At 45.9% G+C, this 13371-nt stretch overlaps 1 protein-coding gene and 1 long non-coding RNA gene across 2 annotated transcripts in view; both read left to right on the top strand.

Annotated features, from left to right (window-relative positions):
* Positions 1 to 13371, top strand: part of ASIC2 (acid sensing ion channel subunit 2) — a 416329-nt gene that overhangs the window by 284724 nt on the left and 118234 nt on the right. The gene's annotated exons all lie outside the window — the stretch shown is intronic.
* Positions 7206 to 12891, top strand: LOC116233829 (uncharacterized). Its single transcript, XR_016460012.1, has 4 exons — positions 7206 to 7308; positions 9236 to 9324; positions 9853 to 10041; positions 12617 to 12891. It is a non-coding gene; the product is annotated as an uncharacterized LOC116233829 (long non-coding RNA).

Here is a 13371-nt window from a genome sequence, read left to right as displayed (position 1 = left end):
TTTCATCCATCAAGACCCCCAGGTCCTTCTCCACAGGGCTGCTCTCAAGGCCCGCTTATTCCAGTCTGTAGGGATGCCTGGGATTCCTCCGGCCCAAGTGCCAAACTCTGCACTTTGCCGTGTTGAACCTCATCAGATTCACCCAGGCCCACCTTTCTATCCTCTCGAGGTCCCTCTGAATGGCATCCTTTCCGTCCATTGTGCCAACCTCACCACTCAGCTTGGTGTCGTCAGCAAATTGCTGAGGGTGCACTCGATTCCATCATTGATGTCATTGATAAAGATGTTACAGAGCACCGGTCCCAAGACAGACCCCTGGGGGACGCCACTCGTTACCGGCCTCCACCTGGACATGGAGCCATTGATGACCACCCTCTGTCTGCGGCCTTTCATTTTTATTTGGTTTAAGAAATATGACACTCCCCAAGAAATTAATCAAGATCAATAAATTACCCAGAAAGTTAATTCCTTGTGGAGAGAGAAGGAAGGCTGCAAACTGGGAGGTGATTGACACATCTCCAGCCATGCAGGTCACTGCAGACGTACCTGGAGGTATTTAACACACTCCAAGTCAAATGGAGTGGACATAAGAAATGACGAGGGTCAGCTCGGTGGCCATGCTGTGCTTTTCTCTTCTTTTCACGGCATTTGATCCCAATTCAGTGATGTCGTTTTATCTATTTAATGTAAAAATAGATTGCTTTCCGCCTCCGTCTGAAAAACAAAAGGTAAAACACACAGCCATTAGTTTCAGCAGGACTCGCTCTGCTTTCACCACCCATTTGGCGGAGGAAGCACATTTATCACGCACGGGGAGGCAAGAGGAAGCAGGGGAGAACATTGTCTGCACTTGTTCAAAAATATCTCCTCCATTTCAAACATGTCTTTTTTAACTTCTTCTTTTTTTTTTTTTTTTTTTTCCTTTTTATTTTTTCTTTTAATGCGGGCAGCAGCCTCTGCCACTGCCCAGGGCTCATCTTGTGCACTGAGTCAGAGTATGAGAGGAAAAAATAGCCAATGATGATATAATTAATGACTGTCTGCTGCGGTAGGTACAGAGGGCTTTGGATGAAGTCACCGGACCCAATGGCTCTTCATTTGCTTCATCTGTATTGTTATAGTAACCACAGAATTTTGTGCTGAGTGAAAGAAATGCAGACTGGATTTGGGCTGCAGGAAGAAGAGCCCGAGGAGGGACCTTACAACAATATGAAAATATTTAAGAGGGTGCTTCATAGGGCAAAGGGAACTCACATCCATTGCTGTGGTGGTAGCATTCATTCAAGGGCTTTCTTTGGACTACAGCTCAACATTAGCAACAATGCTGGGGTTTATTATGTAGCTACCAGTTTAGCAGTTTGGGACATCTACTTATCAGTCCTTTTAAAAGGACTGCTCCTAAGGTAGGATTCATAAGAATCTTTTGCTCTTTCCAAGTAGAAATGTCCTTTTCATCTTTCTAGAGCTGGCTTCATCCAGAGCAAAGAAATCCCAAACCAAACCAAGCCACTTTTGTTGAGTTTTCTCTGTGAGAAAGGCATCCAGCTTGCTTTAAGTGACCCTGGAAAACTGCTGTGGTGGGACTTTGCTGGTGGAAAAAGAAAACCATCAGTTCGGTCTGACAGCATGGCTTTTTCATCTTTCTAAAGCTACCTGCAGGCTAAAATTTTCTGGTGCCAATCACTACAAAGAGTTTTGCAAAGCATCCAGGTTAGGCAATGAGCTTTTAATGTTTGAAATAAGGTGGCTTGATCCTCTTGCTGCCTCTCTCAGCATCTGGGGGGATTCTCCTCAAAATTTTTTTTTGCTGGTTGCAAAAAACTCCCCCAAGGATTGCAGCAGTAGGTGGGGCCAGCCTCACACTGTTAATTCTTGGGCTTTATTGAGTTGTAAGGAATCTCCTACAGCACAACTAGGCTCCTTCCTCAAGGCAGCACAACCCTGCATACCAGGCTCCTGCAGTGACGATTCCTGTGGGGCAGCAGCAGCTGCCTGGGGTTTAAAGGAGAGTAAAGAAAGACAGAGCTGAGCCCCACTGGTTGCTCTACTTCTGTTTGCTCCACTTAAGCAGTTGACCATCAATGAAGGGCAAGGACACAACCGTCCCACGTTTGGTCCCGAAATGGTTCAGCTTGTCCTTACTCAGCATGCCATTCATCTTGCTGAGCTTTGGGCAGCTGAGGGCCAGCAGCTCCCCAAGCTCATCCATCACTGTTCCAGTGCTGTTAGATTTGCCTTATTGGGGGCTGCTGCTTTCCCAGCACATATCCTCCCTCGAACACTGCAGAGCCTGAATGAATCAAGAGTGAACTTACTCCTCTGCGCTGCCATTAAACATTGCCCACAGAAACAGAGGGGTCACTCAGTTCCTTAAACCAGACAGACCCCCTGCTAATTTTTTATATGTAAAGAACCACTGCAATTAATTCCTTAACCTTTTTTTGAGAGAACTCTAATTGCTGCAGAGGCAACATAACAAGAGCTGCTATTTTCCACCCGATGCTTCATTAACTTGACCTTAATTGGCCAAGTAAACAAAAATAAATTGCTGCTCAATCATGGCTTGGGCTGCCTCTCTTCAAGGAACCCACATAAGACGTGCAGGGGAGGACACAGTGCTTCAGAGACTGCACAATGAGCAGGAAATACACTAGGTCAAAAATAATCCTGCCCCTAGTAAGAATTATCAGTCGTATGCTTTCATGTCATGACCAGAGACATTAAGCAAACAGTTGCTTAAATTATACAAGGGCATTCCAACCCCCCCTTCTTTTATTAATGATGATTGGGAATGAATTAATGTGTGCGTGGCTGCTCATTTTTCATCCCCCGCACTCTCAGACTTTTCTTGTAACACAATGGAAGGTGGAGCGTGGTTGGCAATGATGTGCACACAGTGAGCTGCTGAGACCTCCAACGTGCTGAGAATCCTCGAAAGCCTGGGGAGGGGTGAGAGCAGAACCCTGTGGGGCTCCACTGAGTGGTGGGGCATTTGGCCAAGGCCAAGGAGAGCTTTTTCCATGCAAGGAGAGCTTTTCCATGGTGACATGATTGGTGGCACAGCCCCTTCATCCAGAGGTGGTCTCTTTGATTGCTGGGAAAAAAGAGACATGACCAATTAAAGTGTCCCCTGAACTCTCCCCCACCTCCATCCAAAGTATCTGTTTCCTCTGGGACTGTCCTTTTGTTAGTACAAAATGCCTGACAAATAACTTAGTTTGGATGTCATGTCTTGATGTAGCTGCAAGTTGGGTGTCTTGGATATCATGACCTGGTGAGATAATCCAACAACAGCTATGTTTCTGTCCTTGATGCTTTCCTCATTTCTTTTCCCCCAAGATGTCCCAAGGTAATGACTAAAGTTCCAGTGACTTTAATGGGGCCAGCACTTTGCCCTTGAGCCCATAAAAGCTTTCTTGACAGCTGCTGAAGCTTGATTTGCAAGGGTTAAAGTTACATTCAAGCTTTGGAGATGAGCAATAAAATGTTTACATCTTAGATCATTAGCTTCTTTCTGGTGAAATGCATACCATGAAATTCAAGGGCAATATTTATCAGAGGACAAAAATGGATAGGAGAGACTGAATTTGTCACCTTTGTTTATTAAACCGCTTTCTTGGCCCAACTTCTGGAAGTTCTCAATGAGCCCCACACATGGATGAGTCAGGGTCATGTCAAGTTTTTCACCCTCCAGAACACCCTTCTCTGCAGGGCTGCTCTCAGTGAGTTCTTCCCCCATTCTGCACTTGAATCTGGGATTTCACCAACCCAACACATTTCACATGGCCTTGTGAAACCTCATTAGGTTGGACTCTATTGTGGACCCATTCTTGTTGGACCCACTTTTCAAGCCTGTCCTTTGGATGACATCCCTTCCTTCTATTGTATTCTGTTTCTGCAGAACAGCATTGCCCTAGAAAAAAGGGATGTAGGAAAACGTCCTCTGCCCTGCTGGCTATGGTCAGAAATACAGTAAGAATTTCATTGAAATGGTCTTGAATTTGATTCTGCAGCTGTTCATTACTGTAGGGTATCCTGAAAAAAGAGGACAGCTATCCCTCCAGCTTTGTTTTCCCATGTCTACTAAGAAGGGGCTGAAGCAAATTCTGAGCTAATGCTGGAGCACGGAGGCACGACTTTGGCTGCCCAGGGAACACCATGGTCAAGCACACTGAGGGTTAAGCTGAACACCTGGCATTTTGCAATGGCAGGTTTGCATTTGCAGGTCTACCTGTCACCGGGCTCCTCCCCAGACCCCTACACTCAGAAGGAATTCTGGCTGTAAATTCCAGTTTGGCACAAATGACTCCCGTGGGTTCCGTGGGTGTTGGATCAGGCTCTGTGTGCAGACCACACAGGAGAGAGGAAGTGCATAATGATTTGGTGAAAAACGATGTGTTTATGAGCATCATTTATTCCTTTCGAGATTGGCCACTGAAGCAGCTTGGATGCACTGGCCAGGCTTCCCCTGCACTAAACTGCTTAATCTCTCCACGCTGTCACCAGCAGTCTGTGGCTTCCCATCAATTACCCATAAAAACCCGTTCTGGAGTGGTGTTGAAAGCTCTCAGTTCCCACAGCACCAATCCCAGATCTGGGTTTTAACGACCCAGAGCCTCTAACTGCATGATGGATGGTTTGTTCAGAGGCATCTGCAAGTGAAGGGAAGGTGAGATTGGGGGAGTGATGGAGAGAGGTTTTATAATGCCCTCATTGCTGAGGAACTTTATAGGGGGAGTAAACAGTCAGAAACAGCCTGGGAAGTGCCAGCGGTAAAAGAGCTGTGGTTTTGTTGGTTTTTTTTTTTCCCAAACAAAAGGGAAAAGAAGAAAGTAAGAAAATGGTTGGGAGTTTATTTAGAAGGGCTTTGAGAGCCCGTGGTAAACCAGAGGAGCCTGTGTTAGATCAGTGGTTTCTAAATAAATATTTGATTGCTCTTTCCCTTTCCCACACTCAGCAAGAGGAAGGGGTGAAAGATGTTTAGAACGAGCTCACTGGTCTGGGTGTATTGAGTCCAAAGACAGAGCGTAAATTCAGAGTGGCGGAGTGGAGATTTTTTACATCAGAAATCTCTTTTGATGTACAGGCAAGCTGTCATTTGGGAAAACACTGAATCCTAGAGATGAAATCTGAAAAAAATTTTAAAAAAAAAATGGAAAGAAAACAACCCCCCAGCACAAAGAAGCAAAAATCCCAGCTCATCCGTGGAGTTCAGACCCGATGAAAATTCAACAAACAAACTAACAACAGAAAGAGAGAGGAGATAGCCAGGCTTGAGGTGGCAACTGCCCAGCCCAGGCAGCATCCTGAGCACTGAGCTTGTTGGCTGTGCTGCAAATGGGAACCACTAGCTGGGAAATGCCATGCAATTGTTAGCAGATCCCATTTCTACCCTTGCCAGTAGCCCCTGGGGATGGGTTTCCATCTGGTTTGAATGGAAGCAAAATTAAAATCATCGTAACCAAAGTGTATCTGACTGCATCTCGGGCAGGGGACAGGAGGAGGAAGAGCAGAACCCACATCAAGCTCTTCCAGGCAGGCACCTGGTACATACATGCTAAGAGATAATTGAAGTTATTAGTTAGAAATATAGATATTCTTCTTTGATGAAAAAGCAAAACCATATTGGCAGTGTTGCTGCACCACACAGGCATCACCACTGAGGCTGAAACAGCAGAGGTGCTCCTGGGGTCAGTGATGTGAGCCAGAGGGCAGCAATGCCTGGAGCTGGGGCTGCTCCCAGAGCTGTTCTGTTTTTCCTGTGTCTGACAAGAAGAGCAAATCTGTCAGCTCCGTGCAAAAAATTATGTTTGGGAGAAATCTGTTAAAACACAGCTGCATCCAGTGATCATGTGTGTTCTTCCTCACTAGGCATTTCATAGAATCATAGTATCATTAAGGTTGGAAAAAGACCTCTAAGATTACCAAGTCCAACCCAAGCCACCCCAACCATGCCACTAACCACAGCCCTAAGCAGAGCCTACATTTATGTTTTGCCTTTGGGATCCAGCATTCAAACAGCACCACTCAGCTGCTCAGCCCTCCCCCCTGCCTCTTCTTCCCTCCAGTTCATTCACTCAGAAGAGTGCAGCAAATACAAGGTGATTTGTTTTCATCTCCTGCAGAAAGAACTGATTTTCCTCCTCTTGCCTCTGGTACCTCCACATTGAAGTCCCTGGGCCAGCTCTTCAGAGTCAGAGCCAGAACATCTTTGTAAGTCTGAGTTTTAACACTTGGAGGGGAGAAACACCCCAGAAACAGTGCAAGAGGCAGAGAAGAAGATCCCTAGCAGTGCCCCTAGCAGGCAGCAGAGCGGGTGCAGGTCTCAGAGCTTTCATCCTTTTTGCAGCTGAAGGGCTCTGCAGCAACGCTTGTATGGGCTCAGACACAGACATGGGGGTGAATCCCCCTTCCAGCCTCTGCCCCCTTTCTTTTCCATGTCTGCAGCCTGGTGCTACCCCGTCTACCCATAGGACACATTCAGGTGTCCTCTCCTACAGGCACAGATAACAGCCTCAAGTTGCCCCAGGGAAGATTCAGGTTGGATATTCAGAATTTTGTCTTAGGAAGGGTGGTGGTGCATTGGTACAGACTGCCCAAGGGATGGGGGAGTCACTGTCCCTGGGGGTGTTTAAGGAATGTGGAGATATGGCACTTGAAGGACATGGTTGGTGGGCATGGTGGGGTGGGTTGGGGTTGGACTTGATGATCTTAGAGATCTTTTCCAGCCTTAATGATTCTGTGGAAGCACAAATCACTGTGTGCCAGCAGAGGGTCTGTTTCCAGACCCCCTACAGGTTCTGCATGCTCCCAGGACACAAAGCGATGACTTCCAGAGGTTTCCTCCAGCCCAGCTTTTCAGTGATTCCATGCAAATTCCCCATTAGCAAATTCCTGCCGTGGGTGGGGCAGCAATAGGCACTGTGCCTAATTAAACAAACTGTTAGCACAGAGAAATAGAGCTTCAGCTGGGAAATGTGAGGATTTTCCTTTGGAGGTTTGCAGAGAAGAGAAGGACGTTGAGAAAACTTGATGCAGACTTTTCAACTGATCTGCGGTCATGCCTTCATTTTGCAACTGCAAGATCCAAAAGAGAAGTTTCATCCCTGCCAGCATGATGCTGAGCTGACCAGGTGTTACCACTTCAGCCATCTGGTCTCAGCACCTGAGCAACATCCCCATGCTTGTCCCAGCTGCAGCCCTCCCCTGTTTAATGGGACCCAAAGCAGCATAGGGCTGTAAAGGTGCTGCCTCTCCTGGTTCACCCTCTGTGACATGCTATGTAAGGCTGATTTCTCCTTAAGGCAGGTAAAATGCTCTTTTTCCTCTTTGATTTGCATAATGATGGCTTTGGGTTCCCTTTCTTTGTAAGGGAGAAGCGCACTAGACTGCTTGGTGCTAACTCCTGAGAAGTCATTAGAGCTGCAGTAATAGAAAAAGACAGAACTTAGAATTTCTCTAGTTCCTCCATAAAAGCCTTCTAGTACATTTTAATATGGTTAAAAGATGCAGTAGAAGAAAAATAGGCTGCATTGAGAATGCATAGAAGAGCACTGCTGACTTTGAGATGTTTGCAGTACTCCTCTTAGGTTTCTCAGCAGCACAAATTTATGGGAGGGTGGGCCAGGTTTGTCCATGGCTGTTCCATGAGTTGAGGGCTTAGCTCTCCTTTCAAGGCTTATCACTAAATCAGCCTCAAAGCTGTGGCTGTGGGAGCAGTGTTCCCATCCTGTCCCTCATTCCTGGGTCACTGTGGCTTTGCTTCTGCTGAGACCTCAGCATCCTTCACCAACCTGAAGGAGCCAACAGCCATCCTGGCCATCAGTGCTTGTACAAAGGGAGTGCAAGAAGTCTCCTTGGACCAAGAACCTGAGTTAAGAAGGTGAATTACTGGTTTATTCAGCTGTAAAAGCAGCGCTCAGCTCCCAGCCTTTTGTGTCTGGGTGGGGGGCAGCTTGCTGGCTCTACTTGCACCCAGTTCAGTAGAAGCTGTGATTTATTCAAGCTGTCTGCTGTTTGTAGAGGAATCTTCTGCTGCTTTGGCCCTCCTGAATGTCAGCTTACAGCTGGTGTTGGAAGCAGAGGGGACCTGTGTTGCCTGAAGGCTTTTTGCAGGAGATGTTGACCTTTCTTTTTTTTTTTTTCCTTCTTGTTTATCCTTTGTTTCTTTCCCATTGCACTGTTATGTGGGTGTTTTTTTTTTGTTTGTTTGTTTTGTTTAGTTGTTGTTTGTATTCACAATCCCAAAAGAAGCACTGTCATTGATGGTACTTGGCCCTGTGTTACTGAAGACAGTAGGCTCCAAAGCTTGGCACGGTGTCAGCTGTTTCATGAGCTCGGGTGCCCTGCGTGTGGCTGTCTGACAGAAGCAGCACCGAGAGGCTGCAGAGTGAAGGACACAGATTTCTTCCCTTGCAGGAAGAAGCTGGCTCTGCCCCAGCACGAGGGGCTGGGGTGCATTTAGGTTTGCTCTGGTATCATAAAGATGGGCAGCAGGCTGTGAGCAGTGCAACTATTCCTGCAAGGTGGAAAGGCAGCAAAGTGGCTGGGGATGGAACTGAGTCCTCCTGTCAGATGCCATGGGTGGTTGCTGGGTGATGTGGCTGACCGCTGGAGACTGAATATAAGAGCAAGCTGTTCTTTGTTTGCAGCCGCAGTTTGCTTCAATAAGTGCTGCAGCTAATGACAGGGCTAAGTGATGGTCATTGTGTGCTTCGTGATTGCCGATAATTCCTCTTTTATGCCATGGAAACCATATGGCATGATGGATCATGAAGTCATTTTAACATGCTTTATACACTAAAGAAGGGCTTTCAAACCCAACATAATGACAGCTAGTGATATTCACTTTCCTTTGGCAATTGGAAATTATTAGCTGATTAGTATCTCATTCTCATGCAGAACCGCCTCCTTTTTTCACTTTCCAGGTTGGGGGGCCAGACCTGGAGTTGTGATATTGTGCATGGCTGTTGAAAATGCTGTTTCCTTCAGTGACATGGCATCAAATGTCAGCTAGATGTGAGCAGGCAAGTGTACAGCCATCCCAGGTGTCATTTAAGCAGCCCATCATGTTCCTGGTACTGTCTTATTTCTCTACAAGATTGATAAATAATAGTTATGTCCACAGCATCAGAGGCTCTGCATTCCTTTTTGTATTCCCCCAAGAGGCTGAGACTGTCAGAAATACAGAGCTAATGACATAAAATTTTTAAATAAAGCATCTTCTCACCAACAGAATATTTAAAACAGCAATAATGGATGGTCTGTGATACGCCCATGTGGATATGTGGTGGCATGAAGAAAGAAAGGACCTGCCAGCCTCTGGTAGGGATGGGGCTGTTGGAGACTGGGTTTGGGGTGGGCTTGCATTGAGTAGTGGGATGCTTGAGGCAAAGTCTGTTCTCTTCAATATATGAACTAAGCTGTAGGACCAGCTATGAAGGCTTGGCATCCTGTCACCAGCACTGGCCACCAGCAGGGTAAAATCCTCTTTCAGTTTTCTTCTGCCCGCTCCCAGAGGTTGGTAGTTCAAGAGCTGTGAACCAGCGGATGCTGGAACCAATCTTTCCAAAAGCTCTGGAGTTGCTGATGTTGCTGAAGGCTTCAAACTCAAATTTGCTAACAGTTCTAATGGACTCCAAACTGTGTTTGTTCAAGACGGGCGTACTCCAAAGCAAATTTGCCCGACACTGAATTGGTGTTAGTGAAGCTGTCAGCAAGGCTGCTATCAATCTCAGTCCCAGCAGCTGAGAAGAATTCTTAAGCACAAGTGCATGTGTGGGGAAAAAGAGAAAGTACACTTAACACTTGTATTTTCCTGCATTACAGCAAATGCCTTTTTATGTCCAACAGATGAAATATATAGCACCAGTCAAACTTACTGTTTGGAGTAACATCCATTATGAACTCAGCCCCGTTTCAGTTTAGTAAATCATTTGCAAGTTGATTCTGATGGCGTCATCTGCAATTCATAAATCTTTGCTGAATGACTTCTTTCCAGAGAACCAGTTCTTGCAAGAAACTTCATCTTCATGTTCACAGGTTGGTGGGCACGATACGGGAAGGTGTTCTGCAACCTAAGTTATATGGGAGGCTGTACTGTAGGTCTGGGGTGACTGGTAGCTTGGATTTAGTACATGAACCCATGAATATGTGCTGCTCCATAGCACTGTGCTTGAATAGGAGATTAAGATAGGAGATTTTCTGACTTGTAGTAGCATTGCAGTGCTGTGGGTGATGTTCTGCTTTAGTTTTTGTCATCAGTGACTGTTTGATGCTTTTGTGAATGAGCCATAAGGTGCCTTCTCTCATGAGTGAAGATGTGCAGTAACATGGCTGGTTCATTTATATCCAACGTGACCACAGGTTTTCATGACTCTTAAGGTATAAACAGGTAGAAAATGTGTAAACTTCACACACTTCAGTCTGAACGAAGTTGAAATGGATGGAAAAGTGGCTTTTTGCAACTTTGGAGAGTGTAAAGAGTTCAGGAGGTTTGGAAAAACCATTTGCTCCAGTTTGATTTCTCAGCAGGGCTTTGGGAAGAGTGGCACCTTCTACAAAAGAGATTTGAAAATAGTTCTGTCTTTCATTTTTTTTTGAGCACTGAGGGCTGCTCAAAAGAGCAGAGGGGGTGGAAAAAAAAGCAGAAGAGATGGATCAAAGGCAATGGGCTGAAGCTGGCGCACAGAAAACATCTTAGCGAGGTTTCCTGACCTCCCCAGTGTGTTGGGGAGGGGAAAGTGCTGCTGCACAAGGACTGCCCCAATCCTGGGCTTGGGGAGCTTTAAACTCGGACCTGGGCAAAGGTCCTGAGTCCCTGGAGTCCCTTAATGCCATGGGGAAGGAGCAGCTCTGAGCTCCCTGACCTCCTTCTGTGATCCAACGTTAAGAGAAAGGGAGAATCTAATGGCCAAATAACTGACAGAAGGTTCGGTGCTGTGGTGGGGATGGAACACAAAGCAGTTCACGCACTGTGACCTGAGTGTGTGTGCACTCAGTGCATGGGAAAGGGGATGGCAATGTGGATTTGGATTGAATTATAGAAGGGCCATTGGCTTAGGAGATAGGGAACAAGGAGAGGTGAGGGAATAACCAATTTTTTGGTTCACCGGCTCTTTTGGACGGAAAAGAACAGTCATTTGGTATTGAATGAAGTGTTGCATTTCTTCTGAAATGAAACACTTCATTTGAGTGGCCAAGGGGTATTTTGTTTCAAAATAGAGAGAACAGAAGATGGTTTCGAAACCAAATGTTTTCCTTCTGCATCCTGATCCTGAAAAGGGACTTGATGTTACTGAGGATAACTGAGGGGATGTGTCACTGTCCCTAAAAAAACAAAACAAAATAAAACAAGCAAAAAAAAAACCCACAAAAACTAGAGAAGGGTTCTTCTGGCCCCAGGTCCCCTCTGTCCACCCTGACTGTAGTTACTGCCCAAGTCACCAAGGGATGGGGACTTCCAACCACTTCTGCAGTGAGGCCATCTCCCCCAAATGCTATCCACAAAGATTGTTTATTTAAAATTGTTGCAGACAATTTGCTGAGCTTTTAATTAAGCTGTCACGTTGAAACAGAACTGTCTCTTGGGAGGTGGATGCAGACTTTATGGTCATTTAGTTTTTGCTTAGGATTTAAAAAATTTACTTCTGATGTACTTAGAATTGCTAATAAGAAAGAAAGATTCTTGACCACTTGTGCTTATTACAAGGCATAAATCAGGGAGCTTAACAAGGATGGGAAGAAAACTGCACAGTTAGATTCTCCTGGAGAATTTGGTCTTATCTTGATACTGGGCTTTCTCCACTGTGGTGATTGACACACCAGCTGTCCCAAAGCCATGTGTCCACACTCAATCATAGCCTCCCAGTACAGAGGACTTGAGAGTACAGAAGTATTCTACTCCATAGTTAGAAAATTGTCAGCTCTTCCACCCAACAGTCCTTCTGTCATCCCTGTGCTCTGCAGATACCCACGGCCATTCACATACTTGCACTTCTTTCACCCTTCAGCCTTCTGGCAGATGGGAGAGGTGTGCTCTGCCAGTCTCCCATTCTCAGAATGCCAATGAGCACAGGAAAGAGTTACTTATGGCAGCCCAGCTTCAGGAAATAGCTTTTTTACCCAAACTTGAAGATCTGAATTGCTTCTATCTATCATCTGGTGCTCCTGTACTGGAAGGGCTTGTAGCTTGGAAGAGCAAAATGTTGGCAGTAGCCTCAGTCAGGACTCAGGTCAAAACTGTTAAAAGTGATTGGATGCACTGATGGAGAATCATAGCATCATAGTATATCATAGAATGGCCTGGGTTGAGAAGGACCACAATGAGCAGGGGGTTGAAAGCAGATGATATGTGCAGGGTCACCAACCAGCAGACCAGGCTGCCCAGAGCCACAGCCAGCCTGGCCTTGAATGCCTGCAGGGATGGGGCATCCACAGCCTCCTTGGGCAACCTGTTCCAGTGCTTCACCGCCCTCTGAGTCAGAAATGCAGGACAAATTTCCTTACATGTGTTCCACATTATGGTGACCTCAGGGTTGTTGATCCCTATTCTTCTCAGGCCCACTTCCACAGTACAAAAAAAGTAAAACAGTTTAATTTCTCTTTCTTTTCGCAGGAGGTCATGGAGGTGTTCTTATGTAATGAGCATAAACAGCTGTGAGAGCTTTTGTTGAAAGAACACATTAGAAAAGGATAGCAAAATTACTGATGCATTCCTCTCTATTCCACTACTAAGAGTGCTGTAAGATCACTTTGTTTCCCTGGTCTAAGATGGACGTAATTGTTGTCATTATAACCCCCTTCTAGATAACACGAGTGAGATTCAGATGCTCCTGAACATGAAAGGTGCACTCAGTCCCCAGGCAGGCAGCCCTATTGACAAGATGCCTGCTCTGGGGGCTCGTGCTATTTTGTCTGATAATCATAAGCAGGGTTTGCAAAGCCAGGCCACTAGTAGCATGGAATTATTTTCTTTGCCTGGTAGGATTTAGTGTCTGGCTCAGAAGCAGAGAGCACAGTCCCAAGGGCAGGACGTTGCTGGGGTGGTGAAATCCTGTGTGCTGCAGGGACCTGGATCTCCTTCCAGGAGTTGTGGGTTACATTATACAAGCCCTTGTGCCTGGGAACAAGATCCCTCCTTGTTGGCGTCGGAAGTGAGAGAATATTTCACCTGACAAGTGACATTTGGCATTTCCAAATTGAAATTGTTTTTGGTACTCTGTTCCACAAAGGGAAAATAAAACGTTACAATTTCAATTCCCCATCTTACTGTTTGGGACAAACCCAATACTGGAATGTCTAGATTCATCCCAAGGTGCAGATGCATGAGTAGTTGGCTCTTGTATTAAGAAACTTTTTGCTTTTATATTT

The sequence above is a fragment of the Phasianus colchicus genome, chromosome 26, assembly GCF_987193195.1.
Source record: "Phasianus colchicus chromosome 26, bPhaCol1.hap1.1, whole genome shotgun sequence".
In the NCBI taxonomy this organism is placed as follows: Eukaryota; Metazoa; Chordata; class Aves; order Galliformes; family Phasianidae; genus Phasianus; species Phasianus colchicus.
Note: the sequence above shows the minus strand (reverse complement) of the source record. Positions and strands in the feature narration are given on the sequence as shown.